Below are 15856 nucleotides of genomic sequence, written 5' to 3'. Positions count from 1 at the left end.
GGTCTGATGGTCTGCGTGTCCCTGCACTAATGGGGTGTGTGCTTGTTTCCTCATCACTGCAAGACTGAAGGGGTGTGTGCACGTGTGTTTGGCACACATGTACATGTCCCCTGAAATGCAGCACTGAAGGGCTGTGTGTGTGGCTCCAGCACTGAAGGCGTGTGTCTGTGTCTGTTTGTGTGACCTCAGCACGAAAGGGATGTGTGTCTGTGACCCCAGCAATGAAGGGGTGTGTCTCTATGGCCCCATCAATAAAAGGGGTGGTTGTGTGATGGTTTGCGTGTCCCTGCACTAATGGGGTGTGTGTTTGTGTCCTCAACACTGCAACACTGAAGGGGTGTGTACACGTGTGTTTGGTACACGTGTACATTTCCCCTGAAATGCAGCACTGAAGGGCTGTGTGTGTGGCCTCAGCACTGAAGGTGTGTGTCTGTGTCTGTTTGTGTGACCTCAGCACCAAAGGGATGTGTGTCTGTGACCCCAGCAATGAAGGGCTGTGTCTCTATGGCCCCATCAATAAAGGGGTGGCTGTGTGATGGTTTGTGTGTCCCTGCACTAATGGGGTGTGTGTTTGTGTCCTCAACACTGCAGCACTGAAGGGGTGTGTGCACGTGTGTTTGGCACACATGTACATGTCTCCAGAAATGCAGCACTGAAGGGCTGTGTATGTGGCCCCAGCACTGAAAGTGTGTGTCTGTGTCTGTTTGTGTGACCTCAGCACCAAAGGGATGTGTGTCTGTGACCCCAGAAATGAAAGGATGTCTCTGTGACCACATCAATAAAGGGGTGGATGTGTGATGGTTTGTGTGTCCCTGCACTAATGGGGTGTGTGTTTGTGTCCTCAACACTGCAGCACTGAAGGGGTGTGTGCACATGTGTTTGGCACACGTGTACATTTCCCCTGAAATACAGCACTGAAGGGCTGTGTCTGTGTCGGTTTGTGTGACCTCAGCATCAAAGGGATGTGTGTCTGTGACCCCAGCAGTAAAGATGTGTGTCTCTATGGCCCCATCAATATCGGGGAGGCTGTGTGATGGTTTGCGTGTCCCTGCACTAATGGGGTGTGTGTTTGTGTCCTCAACACTGCAGCACTGAAGGGGTTTGTGCTCTCGTGTTTGGCACACGTGTACATGTCCCCTGAAATGCAGCACTGAAGGGCTCTGTGTGTGGCTCCAGCACTGAAGGTGAGTGTCTGTGTCTGTTTGTGTGACCTCAGCACCAAAGGGATGTGTGTCTGTGACCCCAGCAATGAAGGGCTCTGTCTCTATGGCCCCATCAATAAAGGGGTGGTTGTGTGATGGTTTGTGTGTCCCTGCACTAATGGGGTGTGTGTTTGTGTACTCAACACTGCAGCACTGAAGGGGTGTGTGCACGTGTGTTTGGCACATGTGTACATGTCCCCTGAAATGCAGCACTGAAGGGCTATGTGTGTGGCCCCAGCACTGAAGGTGTGTGTCTGGTTGTGTGACCTCAGCACCAAAGGGATGTGTCTGTGACCCCAGCAATGAAGGGGTTGTGTCTCTATGGCCCCATCAATAAAGGGGTGGCTGTGTGATGGTTTGCGTGTCCCTGCACTAATGGGGTGTGTGCTTGTTTCCTCAACACTGCAGCACTGAAGGGGTTTGTGCTCGCGTGTTTGGCACACGTGTACATTTCCCCTGAAATGCAGCACTGAAGGGCTGTGTGTGTGGCCCCAGCACTGACGGTGTGTGTCTGTGTCAGTTTGTGTGACCTTAGCACCAAAGGGATGTGTGTCTGTGACCCCAGCAATAAAGATGTGTGTCTCTATGGCCCCATCAATAAAGGGGAGGCTGTGTGATGGTTTGCGTGTCCCTGCACTAATGGGGTTTGTGCTTGTTTCCTCATCACTGCAACACTGAAGGGGTGTGTGCACGTGTGTTTGGCACACGTGTACTTATTCCCTGAAATGCAGCAATGAAGGGCTGTGTGTGTGGCTCCAGCACTGAAGGTGTGTGTCTGTGTCTGTTTGTGTGACCTCAGCACCAAAGGGATGTGTGTCTGTGACCCCAGCAATAAAGATGTGTGTCTCTATGGCCCCATCAATAACGGGGAGGCTGTGTGATGGTTTGCGTGTCCCTGCACTAATGGGGTGTGTGCTTGTTTCCTCATCACTGCAACACTGAAGGGGTGTGTGCACGTGTGCTTGGCACACGTGTACATGTCCCCTGAAATGCAGCACTGAAGGGCTGTGTGTGTGTCTGTTCTGTTTGTGTGACTTCAGCACCAAAGGGATGTGTGTCTGTGAACCCAGCACTGAAGATGTGTGTGTCTGTGACCCCATCAATAACGGGGTGGCTGTGTGATGGTTTGTGTGTCCCTGGTCTGTGTGTTTGTCTACCGAGCACTGCAGCACTGAAGGGGAGTGTGCACGTGTGTTTATTGTATGTGTATAGAGGTGAGTGTGTATTTGTGTCTGTGTGTGTATGTATGTGTGTGTTGAGGTGAGTGTGTATGTGTGTGAATGTTCATGTATGTATTAAAGGTAACCCATCACTTCATTTCAGGCCCCTAAACCACCACCATTGTGAAATACCACTGTGTAATGAGTTTATAAAGATGCCCCTGTATAAATCATTCATTTCTGCATTGTGTAGAAAATGAGCTTATAATGAACCAACAGTTTATACAAGGACATATTTATTATTCTGTTGGTGCCTTGGTGGTGATTTCATTCCCAGTCCCCTTAAAGGGTTATTTGGGACTTAAGAATTGATGACCTATCTGTAAGATAGCTGATCAGTATGAGATCGGAGGGTCTGACACCTGGCACCCCCACGGTCAGCTGAAATCTGCTCCGGCAGGTGCCAGACACATGATAAGCATACTTGATAGGACGCTGCTTCTGGTCTATAGGACGCACACAATACTGAGCAAGATTTTTTGTTGTTAAAAAGTGCGTCATATAGTCTAGAAAATACAGTTAATGACGGTCACTCTTTAACTAAGAAATGCATCTTAACTTATGAAGGACTATATCCGTCATAATTCTGCTCCCTGCATTTCTTGCAGGCTCACACGCCGAGTCTGCATCTTTCTCGGCAGATGATGGCTGTGTTATTCAGCAATCATATGCCTCTAACAGTCGCAGGTTGAGCGGAGCTCTGCCCACGACAGTTAGCCTATTAAATCTTGCTATCAGTGTGTGACAGCGGCATTTAATGTGCGCCAGCAGGGGGTGCACCATTCCATCTCTTCATTGGCGCACCCGTGACTTGATCACTGAAGATCCCTGTGTCTGTCATCACTGGATTCCTGTGACAGCCAGCCTGTTGCTAGTGTTCATAGGAGACCGTGATCTCTGCTATATATAGCAATGCTGTATATAGCACAAGCAATCAGATGATCGCAGGTTCAAGCCCCCTAAAGAGACGAACAAATACAGTGAAAAGTAAAAAAAAATGAAAAAAGTATAAAAGTTCAAATCATCCCAGTTTTCCCCCCATTAAAAATTAAGAAATATAAAACATTTAAACAATACACATATTTGGTATCGCTGCGTTTGTAAAAGTCAGATCCATCAAAATATAAAATAAATTAATCCATTTAGTAAACGGCGTAACTAGAACATTACATAAAATGCCAGAATTACAGATTTTCAGTCGTTGCAACAAGAAAATAATATATAATAACAGACAATCAAAACATTGTATATACCCCAAAATGATATCAATATAACCATCAGTTTGTGGTGCAAAAAAACAGCCCTTACGCAGCCCCATTCCCGAAACATGAAACGCAGCGGCTTTCAGATCTCGGAAAGTGGCGACACAAGCAAATTATTTTTCATCACTTAAATATAAATCCTATAAATCGTCACTTACGTAGAACAGATGAAGCTTTACTACCTCCTGCTCCAGCTCCAGCACTTCACCGCTGCCGCTGATCTTTAGTCACTGGCTTCAAGGGTGACATCATGACTGCAGCTCTGCAGCCAATCACTAGGCTCAGTGGACAACGCTGACAGAGCTTCTAAGCTCAGTGATTGGCTGCAGCAATGATGTGTGCTGAAGTTGAGCCATCACCCCTGCAGCCTGTCACAATAGAGCACAGGAAGCGCTGAAGATCCAGAGCTGGAGCAGCAGGAGAAAGTAAAGCTCTGTGTGTTTTCTCTACCACTGGGAACCTCCTATATATTACATAAAAACATTCCTGAAAACCCCTTTAATCTGACTTTATAGAAGAAGTCTATATCCGGCTACTGTCCTCCCCTCATGAACCTCAAAATATGCCAAGTGTGAACAGCTCCTGTCCCCAAATGAGGACTTGCAGGCGATCAGTTGATAGTCGGGGGTCCGGCAGTGAAGACCCTCAGCAATCAGCTGTGTTTTGCTGGACGTAGCGGCCTCTCCAGGACACATGTGGTATTACATGGTGCTCTTTCAGAATAATATGTAATATGTAATACATGATATCTTGAAGTCTTCCAGAAGATATTGGCAGACAGGTAATGACTTATTACCTACCAGCCATTGTCTCCTTTATCACTCGCTAGTTCTTATACACATTTGGATGATGTCACATCTTCGTTGGAAGCCGTATTAGGAACCTCCATCGCAGATTTTATCATACAGGACGAGTTCTCAGCCAACAGCTATTTGGCCATTGTTCACATGACGTAAGCCTATGTTATATACAGCAATATGCAGCAGGATACACGAGATCCAGGGAAATATCCGATCGCCAGAAATGGGGTCAGGAAGGAATTTTTTTCCCCCCTGAATCAGAATTCTTTTGGGGGGGTTTCTTTGCTTTCTTCTGGATCTTTGGGTCCCAATGACTCTCAGGTGGTCCCCAATGACCGCAGCTCGTTTTGTGGTCTCCACTGGGGCCAATCTGAGAGTGACTGTGACCATAGTTTAATTTCTTAAAGGACCAGTAATATTTTCATTACAATGTTGCTTATTGCTATTTCAATAAAAAAAATAATTATATATATATTGTTTTGTGTGTTTTTTTTCCTGGATTTCACCTTACACAGTGAGAATGATAAGAGTAATCACAATATATGGGGGCTCCATACACAGAGAGAACTCTGGTACCAAATTCCATGACAATTGTTCTGGGGTTCAGTCTGTGATGGAGCAGTAACATTGTATCCAGGACGTCGTACACACCATGCTACAGAAAGAAGACTGAAGAACGGGACGCAGCTGCAGAATACAGGAGACACAGGGTCTTGTGTAACAGTAAAAAACAGGAAAGATGCTCAACAAGTGGCCGGGGGGCTCCAGGACCAAACCAGGAGGGAGGCCTCAGTCATCAGTGGCCAATATTCCCATGAAGTGGCCACATTTACCAACCGTTCTGCAGCCACTCGTTTACCTTTCTCCAACACCTCCGTCGGTCCTGGCAGTTATTAGGCCACCACTGAAATGCTTTTCTGGCTACACACAGACACGTACATAGAAACCGTGCATGCCGCCATCACCGTATACAACCAGAGTCCTGGTCCAGACCAGTGGCCTTTCCAATTCAAGTCTACTTGGGGTTAAACAAGGGTCCTGTCTCTAAGAGAACCATGTGCTTGCCACTTGGAACAGCAGTAATACAGTAACACCAGGTTAATATTCTTCGGGCACAGAGATGCACAGACAGTGAACCCTCTTAAAAAGAAGAATTGGACTGACATTCCCTAAGCAATAAGTACCCACACAATTGGAGGGACAGATTGCTAGCCCTTGCTGCACCATGGTGTATGCCAAGTGGTGGCCACTCTTAGTCTAAGTTGGCTCTTCAGATTGCATGGTGATAAAGAACCTAAGGGCCTTCAAGAAAAAGATCTCATAAGGACACGTTGCCTTGAATTGTGAAGAACACAATAATGTTTTCCATACAATTCTATTGTGTTCTATTCAGGATATATTAAAAAAAAGTCTGGTCCTTAGAAGTTCTAAAATGAGGTCAATACAACCTCAGGTGAACAACAACACATCACAAATTACACCAGGTCATCGAATATTTACCAAAAAATAGACTGAAATGCAGAAACAGGGTGTGAAAAATTAAAGGAGTTGTCCAATGAAAACAAGCTCCAATCTACAGGAACCGTCATCCCCTTTAGATTGGAACGGTGGTCCGCATGTTAAAATGCTGCTCCATTAATTCTATATGAGGCGGCCATGAAGTGCGCCCGACTTTTTTGGACCGATGAGACAGAGTGGCCTTACAGAGAAGGGTCCTTGGATTGGACGCCGAGTTACGGACCCCAAAGCAGCACTGAATATGATGTACTAGTGGGAGTCACGAGTGCAAGGGTTCAAGGGCGCCAGTAGTGGAAGACATAGTGCGCGAAACCCAAGAACAAGTAAGCAGACCTGCTGATCAGCACTGCAGTGTTGAGGCCGAGTTATGGCGAAATAGGGAGCGACAGTGCGCCTCACCAGACCTGGAGTATATTACACAGGAAGGATACTGTGTGGAAAATGCTTCATACTGTAAAGGAAACCTCCAGAACACTTTGTGCCCGATATCCCTTGTATGCCGGGACGTTGCTAGGGTCCTAAAAGATCAGGGGCCAAAGCCCCAAAGTAGGTGTTTCCCCATACAACCTCCCCGCCACTTAAAAGAGGACCTATACATATATAATTACAGTACACCATTGCCCTCTACCATCAACACTACACAGTGAGGACATAGTATTATGATATGACCATTGCCTCTACATAAAAAACACACTGTACAAAGACCATCTGACTTCTCACATTTCCAGCACCGTCCCCATCTATTCCCACCCTGCACAACCTCCCCATGCTGCCTGCTCCTCCGACGTGGAATAGGAACCTTAATACTTCAAAAATTATGTCATTACTATGATTACCCTCCACCAATTAATGCTACAAAGACTGTGTGCCAGATAGAGGGGACCTATAAAAATAATAGCGCCCCATAGAAAGTAGTAAAGACCCCACTGTGCTACCTAGCAAGTAATAATGCCAGATATGCTCTTATGAAAGTTTCAATATCTGAAGTGTTCCCTCCAAGCAACAAATACCGTTGAGTATTCCCTTTAAGTAATAATGCCCCCTTAAAGCCACAATCAAACTACACCCAACTACAAAGTTCTTCTTCAAGTCTATGGACGATGATTTCGGGGTGGTGAAAGAAGAAATATCTGATGATGCACCCATTTAAAAGAAATAATGTCCTGAGTGCCCCCATAGCACCCTGTATATTGTATGATAGTCCCACAGCTCCCTACACACTGTATGATGGTCCCCACAGCTCCCTATGCACTGTATGATGGTCCCCACAGATCCCTATACACTGCATGATGGTCCCCACAGCTCCCTAGACACTGTATGATGGTCCCCACAGCTCCCTATGCACTGTATGATGGTCCCCACAGATCCCTATACACTGCATGATGGTCCCCACAGCTCCCAAGACACTGTATGATGGTCCACACAGCTCCCTACGCACTGTATGATGATCCCCACAGCTTCCTATACCCTGTATGATGGTCCCCACTGTGCCCTATGCATTGTATGATGGTCTTCACAGATCCCTATGCATTGTATGATGGTCTCCACAGCTCCCTATGCATTGTATGATGGTCCCCGCAGCTCCTTATGCACTGAATGATGGTCCCCACGGCTTCTTATACACAGTATGATGGTCCCCACGGCTCCTTATGTACTGTATGATGGTCCCCGCAGCTCCCTACGCTCGGTATGATGGTCCCCACAGCTCCCTATGCACTGCATATGGTCCCCACAGCTCCCTATGCCCTGTATGATGGTCCCCACATCTCCCTATGCACTGCATAATGGTCCCCACAGCTCCCTATGCCCTGTATGATGGTCCCCACATCTCCCTATGCACTGTATTATGGTCCCCGCAGCTCCTTATGCACTGAATGATGGTCCCCACGGCTCCTTATACACAGCATGATGGTCCCCACGGCTCCTTATGTACTGTATGATGGTCCCCGCAGCTCCCTACGCTCAGTATGATGGTCCCCACAGCTCCCTATGCACTGCATAATGGTCCCCACAACTCCCTATGTCCTGTATGATGGTCCCCACAGCTCCTTAGGCACTGTATGATGGTCTCCACAGCTCCCTATGCGTTGTCTGATGGTCCCCACAGCTCTCTACGCACTGTATGATGGTCCTCGCAGCTCCTTTTGCACTGTATGATGGTCCCCACGGCTCCTTATACACTGTATATTGGTCCCCACAGCTCCTTATACACTGTATGATGGTCCCCACAGCTCCCTACACTCTGTATGATGGTCCCCACAACTCCCTATGCACTGCATAATGGTCCCCACAGCTCCCTATGCACTGCATAATGGTCCCCACAGCTCCCAATGCACTGCATAATGGTCCCCACAGCTCCCTATGCACTGCATAATGGTCCCCACAGCTCCCTATGCACAGCATAATGGTCCCCACAGCTCCCAATGCACTGCATAATGGTCCTCACAGCTCCCTATGCACTGCATAATGGTCCCCACAGCTCCCTATGCACTGCATAATGGTCCGCACAGCTCCCTACGCACTGCATAATGGTCCCCACAGCTCCCTACGTACTGCATAATGGTCCCCACAGCTCCCTATGCACTGCATAATGGTCCCCACAGCTCCCTACGTACTGCATAATGGTCCCCACAGCTCCCTACGTACTGCATAATGGTCCCCACAGCTCCCTATGCCCTCTATGATGGTCCCCACATCTCCCTATGCACTGCATAATGGTCCCCACAGCTCTCTATGAACTGCATAATGGTCCCCACAGCTCCCTATGCACTGTATAATGGTCCCCACAGCTCCCTATGCACTGCATAATGGTCCCCACAGCTCCCTATGCATTGCATGATGGTCTCCACATCTCCGTATGCACTGTATGATCGTCTCCACAGCTCCCTATGCACTGTATGATGGTCCCCACAGCTCCCTATGCACTGTATGATGGTCTCTACAGCTTCCTATGCATTGTCTGATGGTCCCCACAGCTCCCTATGCACTGTATGATGATCTCTACAACTCCTTATAACTGGCTTGATGGTCCCTACAACTCCCTATATCCTGTATAATGGCCCTCACAGCCCCATATATACAGTACTGTATGATGGCCCCCGCAGCCCAATATATACGGTATGATGGCCCCCACACCCACTTGTACACTATATTATGGCCCCTACAGCTCCCTTTATACTGTATGATGGCCCCCGCAGCCCAATATATACTGTATGATGGCCCCCACACCCACTTGTACACTATATTATGGCCCCTACAGCTCCCTTTATACTGTATGATGGCCCCACAGCCCCTTATAAACTGTATTCTGGCACCCACTCCCCATTTTATATAATATGATGGCCCCACTGCCCCTTATATATAGCATGATGACTCCCATAGCCCCTTATAGTATGATGGCACACACACCTCTTATACAGTTAGGTCCATATATATTTGGACAGAGACAACATTTTTCTAATTTTGGTTCTAGACATTACCACAATGAATTTTAAACAAAACAATTCAGATGCAGTTGAAGTTCAGACTTTCAGCTTTCATTTGAGGGTAGCCACATTAAAATTGGATGAAGGGTTTAGGGGTTTCAGCTCCTAAATAACTAAATATTTGTCTGTGTCACAGAAGAGCCGATCTCACAACTTTCCAGCTTTTACTTCGTTTTTCTAATTTTCCTCCTACTGAAGTCCTAGATCCCTCTTTCATTGCCCCCATGAAGTATGATGCCAATAAAAGTGCCCCCCAAACACAGTATGATACCCCCATGGTGCATTCCTCCACATTAGCCTCTACATGAACAGTATAATGACCTTATTGTACCCCACTTCAACTCCCAAGGCAAAGTATGGTGACCCTAACACAGTATGATTCCCCCAACTGTGACTCCCACACAGGCCTCCATACAGTATAATGGGCCTACATACAGTATAATGGCCCACACTAGCCCTCCAAACAGTATAATGGCCCCACACAGCCCTCCAAACAGTATGATGGACCCCACACAAACCTTCACACCGTATAATTGCTTTCATACACTATAATGGCCCCCCACATAGCCCTCAAAATATCATAATGGCCCCACATAGACTTCCATATAGTATAATATGCCACCCATAATCCTCCATATAGTATAATGCACCCTCCAAAATCCTCCATATAGTATAATGCACCCCCCATAATCCTCCATATGGTATAATGAACTTCCCATGGTCCTCGATAGAATATAATGCACTCCCCATAGTCCTCCATACAGTATATTTCACACCCCAAAGGGTAAAATGCAGCCCCCATATAGTATAATGTACCACACAGTCCTGCCGTATTATGGGCACCACGTACTCACTGATTTTAAAATACCGTATGTTTTAAATAAGACGACCCGAGTATAAGCCGAGGCCCCTAATTTTACCACAAAAAAACTGGGAAAAAGTATTGAGTTGCGTATAAGCCTAGGGTAGGAAATGCAGCAGCTACTGGAAAATTTCACCATCCTGGTATGTATGGCTCCCTCATCACCAATCCTGGTATGTATGGCACCCCTCATCCCCCAATCCTGGTACATATGGCACCCCTCATCCCCCAATCCTGGTATACATGGCCCCCCCTCATCCCCCAATCCTGGTATGCATGGCCACCCCTCATCCACCAATCCTGGTATGCATAGCACCCCTCATCCCCCAATCCTGGCATGCATGGCCCCCCCTCATCCCCCAATCCTGGTATGCATGGTCTCTTCATTCCCCAATCCTAATATGAATGGTCTCCTCATCCCCCAATCCTGGTATGTATGGCCTCTTCATCCCCCAATTCTGGTATGCATGGCCTCTTCATCCCCCATTCCTGGTATATATGGCCCACCTCATCCCCAATCCTGGTATGCATGGTACCCCTCATCCCCCAATCCTGGTATGCGTGCCCCCCCTCATACCCCAATCCTGGTATGCGTGGCCCCCTCATCCCCCAATCCTGGTATGCCTGGCCCCCTCATCCCCCAATCCTGGTATGTATGGCCTCCTCATCCCCAAATATTGGTATCTGTGGCCTCCTCATCCCCAATCCTGGTATGTGTGGCCTCCTCATCCCCCAATCCTGGTATGTGTGGCCTCCTCATCCCCCAATCCCGGTATGTGTGGCCTCCTCATCCCCCAATCCCGGTATGTGTGGCCTCCTCATCCCCCAATCCTAGTATGTGTGGCCTTCTCATCCCCCAATCCTGGTATGCATGGCCCCCTCATCCCTCAATCCTGGTATGTGGGGCCTCCTCACAATGCCAATCCTGGTATGTGTGGCCCCCTCAACCCCCAATCCTCGTATGCATGGCCCCCTCATCCTCCAATCCTGGTATGTGTGGCCCCATCACTGCACACTGTCTGTCATCACTGTATTCCTGTGACAGCCAGCCTGTTGCAAGTGTTCATAGGAGACCGTGATTTCTGCTATATATAGCAATGCTGTATATAGCACAAGCAATCAGATTGCAGGTTCAAGCCCCCTAAAGAGACGAACAAATACAGTGAAAAGTAAAAAAAAAATGAAAAAAGTATAAATGTTCAAATCATCCCAGTTTTCCCCCCATTAAAAATTAAGAAATATAAAACATTTAAAAAATACACATATTTGGTATCGCTGCGTTTGTAAAAGTCAGATCCATCAAAATATAAAATAAATTAATCCATTTAGTAAAAGGCGTAACTAGAAAATTACATAAAATGCCAGAATTACAGATTTTCAGTCGTTGCAACAAGAAAAAATATATAATAACAGACAATCAAAACATTGTATATACCCCAAAATGATATCAATATAACCATCAGTTTGTGGTGCAAAAAACTAGCCCTCACGCAGCCCCTTCAGATCTCGGAAAGTGGCGACACAAGCAAATTATTTTTCATCACTTAAATATAAATCCTATAAATCGTCACTTAAGTAGAACAGATGAAGCTTTACTACCTCCTGCTCCAGCTCCAGCACTTCACCGCTGCCGCTGATCTTTAGTCACTGGCTTCAAGGGTGACATCATGACTGCAGCTCTGCAGCCAATCACTTGGCTCAGTGGCCACGCTGACAGAGCTTCTAAGCTCAGTGATTGGCTGCAGCAATGATGTGTGCTGAAGTTGAGCCATCACCCCTGCAGCCTGTCACAATAGAGCACAGGAAGCGCTGAAGATCCAGAGCTGGAGCAGCAGGAGAAAGTAAAGCTCTGTGTGTTTTCTCTACCACTGGGAACCTCCTATATATTACATAACAACATTCCTGAAAACCCCTTTAATCTGACTTTATAGAAAAAGTCTATATCCGGCTACTGTCCTCCCCTCATGAATCACAAAATATGCCAAGTGTGAACAACTCCTGTCCCCAAATGAGGACTTGCAGGCGATCAGTTGATAGTCGGGGTCCGGCAGTGAACACCCTCAGCAATCAGCTGTGTTTTGCTGGACGTAGTGGCCTCTCCAGGACACATGTGGTATTACATGGTGCTCTTTCAGAATAATATGTAATATGTAATACATGATATCTTGAAGTCTTCCAGAAGAAGATATTGGCAGACAGGTAATGACTTATTACCTACCAGCCATTGTCTCCTTTATCACTCGCTAGTTCTTATACATTTGGATGATTTCACATCTTCGTTGGAAGCCGTATTAGGAACCTCCATCGCAGATTTTATCATACAGGACGAGTTCTCAGCCAACAGCTATTTGGCCATTGTTCACATGACGTAAGCCTATGTTATATACAGCAATATGCAGCAGGATACACGAGATCCAGGGAAATATCCGATCGCCAAAAATGGGGTCAGGAATGGTATGTGTGGCCCCCTCATCCCCCAATCCTGGTATGTGTGGCCCCCTCATCCCCCAATACTGGTATGCATAGCCCCCTCATCCTCCAATCCTGGTATGCATGGCCCCCTCTCCCAACAATCCTGGTATGCATAGCCTCCTCACCCCCCAATCCTGGTATGCATGGCCCCCTCATCCCCCAATCCTGGTATGTGTGGCCCGCTCATCCCCCAATCCTGGTATGCATGGCCCCCTCATCCCCCAATCCTGGTATGTGTGGCCCCATCACTGCACACACAAAAAATAAACACTTATACTCACCTTCCTTCCTCACCTCTGCTCCAGAGCTGCTGTGTTCTGTCTGCCAGCAGATCATGTTGGTATCTGAGCAGCGCGCGCTCTCAGTAGCCGAGGTGAGCTGCTGCCAGCATATTCACTCCTCTCCACGCCGGGACTATGAGCGTTGACAAGAGTGAATATGCATTCTCTTTAGTAGCGGGCACTGTAAGCAGGAGCCATGGCTCAGCGCTCCTCCGTGCCCGCTACTAAAGAGAATGAATATTCCCTCTTCTCCAAGCCCATGGAAGTGGAGAAGAGGGAATATTCATGTCCCTTTAGCAGCGGGCACACGTGGTAGCTACAGCAGCCGCTACTGAGTGTGCCCGCTCCTCCGCCGCCGTAACCTCCCACCCCCCCAATACTCACCTATCCTCCTCGCTCCCCCGAGGCTCACGGGCCACATAGCAGTGGTGGGGCCTGCCACCATTGGCGGTACGCCACTGATTATGGCTTACAGCCAATGAAATCACAAAAGTCATTATCTCAGTAAATTAAAATACTTTATAACATCAGCTTGAAAAATGTTTTTAAAATCCGAAATGTTGTCCTACTGAAATGTATGTTCAGTAAATGCCCTCAATACTTGGTCAGGGTTCCTTTTGCATCAATTTCTGCATAGTGCGGCGTGGCATGGAGGCGATCAGCCTGTGGCACTGCTGAGGTGTTATAGAAGCCCAGGTGGCTTTGAGAGCAGCCTTCAGCTCGACAGCATTGTTGGGTCTGGTGTCTCATCTTCCTCTTGACAATACCCCATAGTTTCTCTATAATAGATTCTCTGTGGGGTTAAGGTCATGTGAGTTTGCTGACCAATTAAGCAGAGTGATACTGTTGTGTGTAAACCAGGTATTGGTACTTTTGGCAGTGTGGACAGGTGCCAAATCCTGCTGGAGAATGAAATTTCCATCTCCAAAAAGCTTGTCGGCAGAGGGAAGCATGAAGTGCTGTAAAATGTCCTGGTAGACGGCTGCGCTGACTTTGGTGTTGATAAAACACAGTGGACCTACACCAGCAGATGACATGGCTCCCCAAACCATCACTGATAATGGAAACTTCACACTAGACCTCAAGCAGCTTGGATTATGGCCTCTTCACTCTTCCTCCAGACTCTGGCACCTTGATTTCCAAAGGAAAATTGGAACTCTGGGACCTTGTGGATGGTGTCAATGACTGCCTTCTTGGCATTTGTCAAGTCAGCAGTCTTCCCCATGATTGTGGAGCCTACTGAAACAGACTATGGGACATTTTTAAACAGGTAGGAAGCCTTTGCAGGTGTTTTTTGTTAATTATTCTAATTTACTGAGATAATGACTTTTGAGTTTTCATTGGCAATAAGCCATAATCGTCAACATTAACAGAAATAAACACTTGAAATAGATCTCTCTGTTTGTAATGACTCTATATAACATATGAGTTTCACTTTTTGCATTGAAGAACTGAAATAAATTAACTTTTTGATGATATTCTAATTTAGTGAGATTTACCTGCATATGATGACTGTTGCCCCCAGTGGAATATATGCGGTGTCTATTTTGGGATATTTTAGTATACCCATGATGATACTATAGACAGCCATTATACCTGGAATGGCCCCTTCCTTGCGTGCCTTGCTTTTTTTCGCTTACATGTCTAGCAATCACATGTGTTGTGTCCCTTCCCCCATCATCCTATTTTTCTATTGCTGAATAAATATGATAGATTTTATACTCCCTGGACTCCTTTGATGGTCTTTTACCCTGCGGGGTTTTCTTTCATATATGGAGTCACTGTGTGGTGGTGATGGTAGAGGACATTGTGTAGCAGGATCATTTTGGCCTTGTATAGTAGTAATTTTGGGAATATTGGTCTTTGTATAGTGTATTTTAGATTAGTAGCAGTGGTGTACTGTAATTATATATGTATAAATCCTCTTTTAAGTGACAGGGAGGTTATATGGGGAAACATGTACTTTGGGGCTGGGGTCCCTGATCTCTTAGGACCCCAGCAACGCTCCTGCACTGGGGAAAAGCAGGGTCTGGAGGCCACTTTAATATGATCACTTTATGGATATGACGCCAAATAAACTAATGAAGTGCTTTGCAAAGTGCCATAATTTTCACAATTCTGAAAATAAATTGTAAGTTTAGTTCCACTATAAGTGATGTTAATTCTGTTATGAGAGCTAACCTTCTGAGACAATTTATCAATGCGCTGTGTGAATTGTCACATTAAGCTTTGCTACATCTATACATAGTGAAGTTCAGGATCAAAATGCTGCAGGTCCCATCTCTTCTACAGAACAATCCCATGGAAATAAAGCTGATCATTTTATCAGACAGGATAATTAGAACTTACCTGGTTGGATCCTTTGTTTCTGGAGGTTTCTTTCCCAGGTCGTCATTAAGACCCTTTACAATAAGCTCCAAAAAGTCATCGGACTTTCTGAATCTTTCAAGCGTTTTCTCCATCACAGAAAGGACAGAAAGGAGGCGCTTATCCTGGCAGAAGAGAATCACAGATATATTGTTCTACATCTTCCAGATGTTTGGATTTATCTACAGACTAATGATTAATCTCGCATGAAGAATGATAATATTATAAGACATCACAATTTTTGGGTAAAATTATTCAATTTTTAAAAAAAACATATATAGCAATTACATTATTCTGACAAGACCAATTTTTTGTTTTTTTCCTCCCCTTTTTCCCAAAAAATGTAACTTTGTTTTTTCATTCACATTGATGGAGGGCTTGTGTTTT

This window comes from Phyllobates terribilis, unplaced genomic scaffold, assembly GCF_046119375.1.
Source record: "Phyllobates terribilis strain yellow unplaced genomic scaffold, ASM4611937v1 Scaffold_36__1_contigs__length_13169755, whole genome shotgun sequence".
Classification (NCBI taxonomy): Eukaryota; Metazoa; Chordata; class Amphibia; order Anura; family Dendrobatidae; genus Phyllobates; species Phyllobates terribilis.
Note: the sequence above shows the minus strand (reverse complement) of the source record.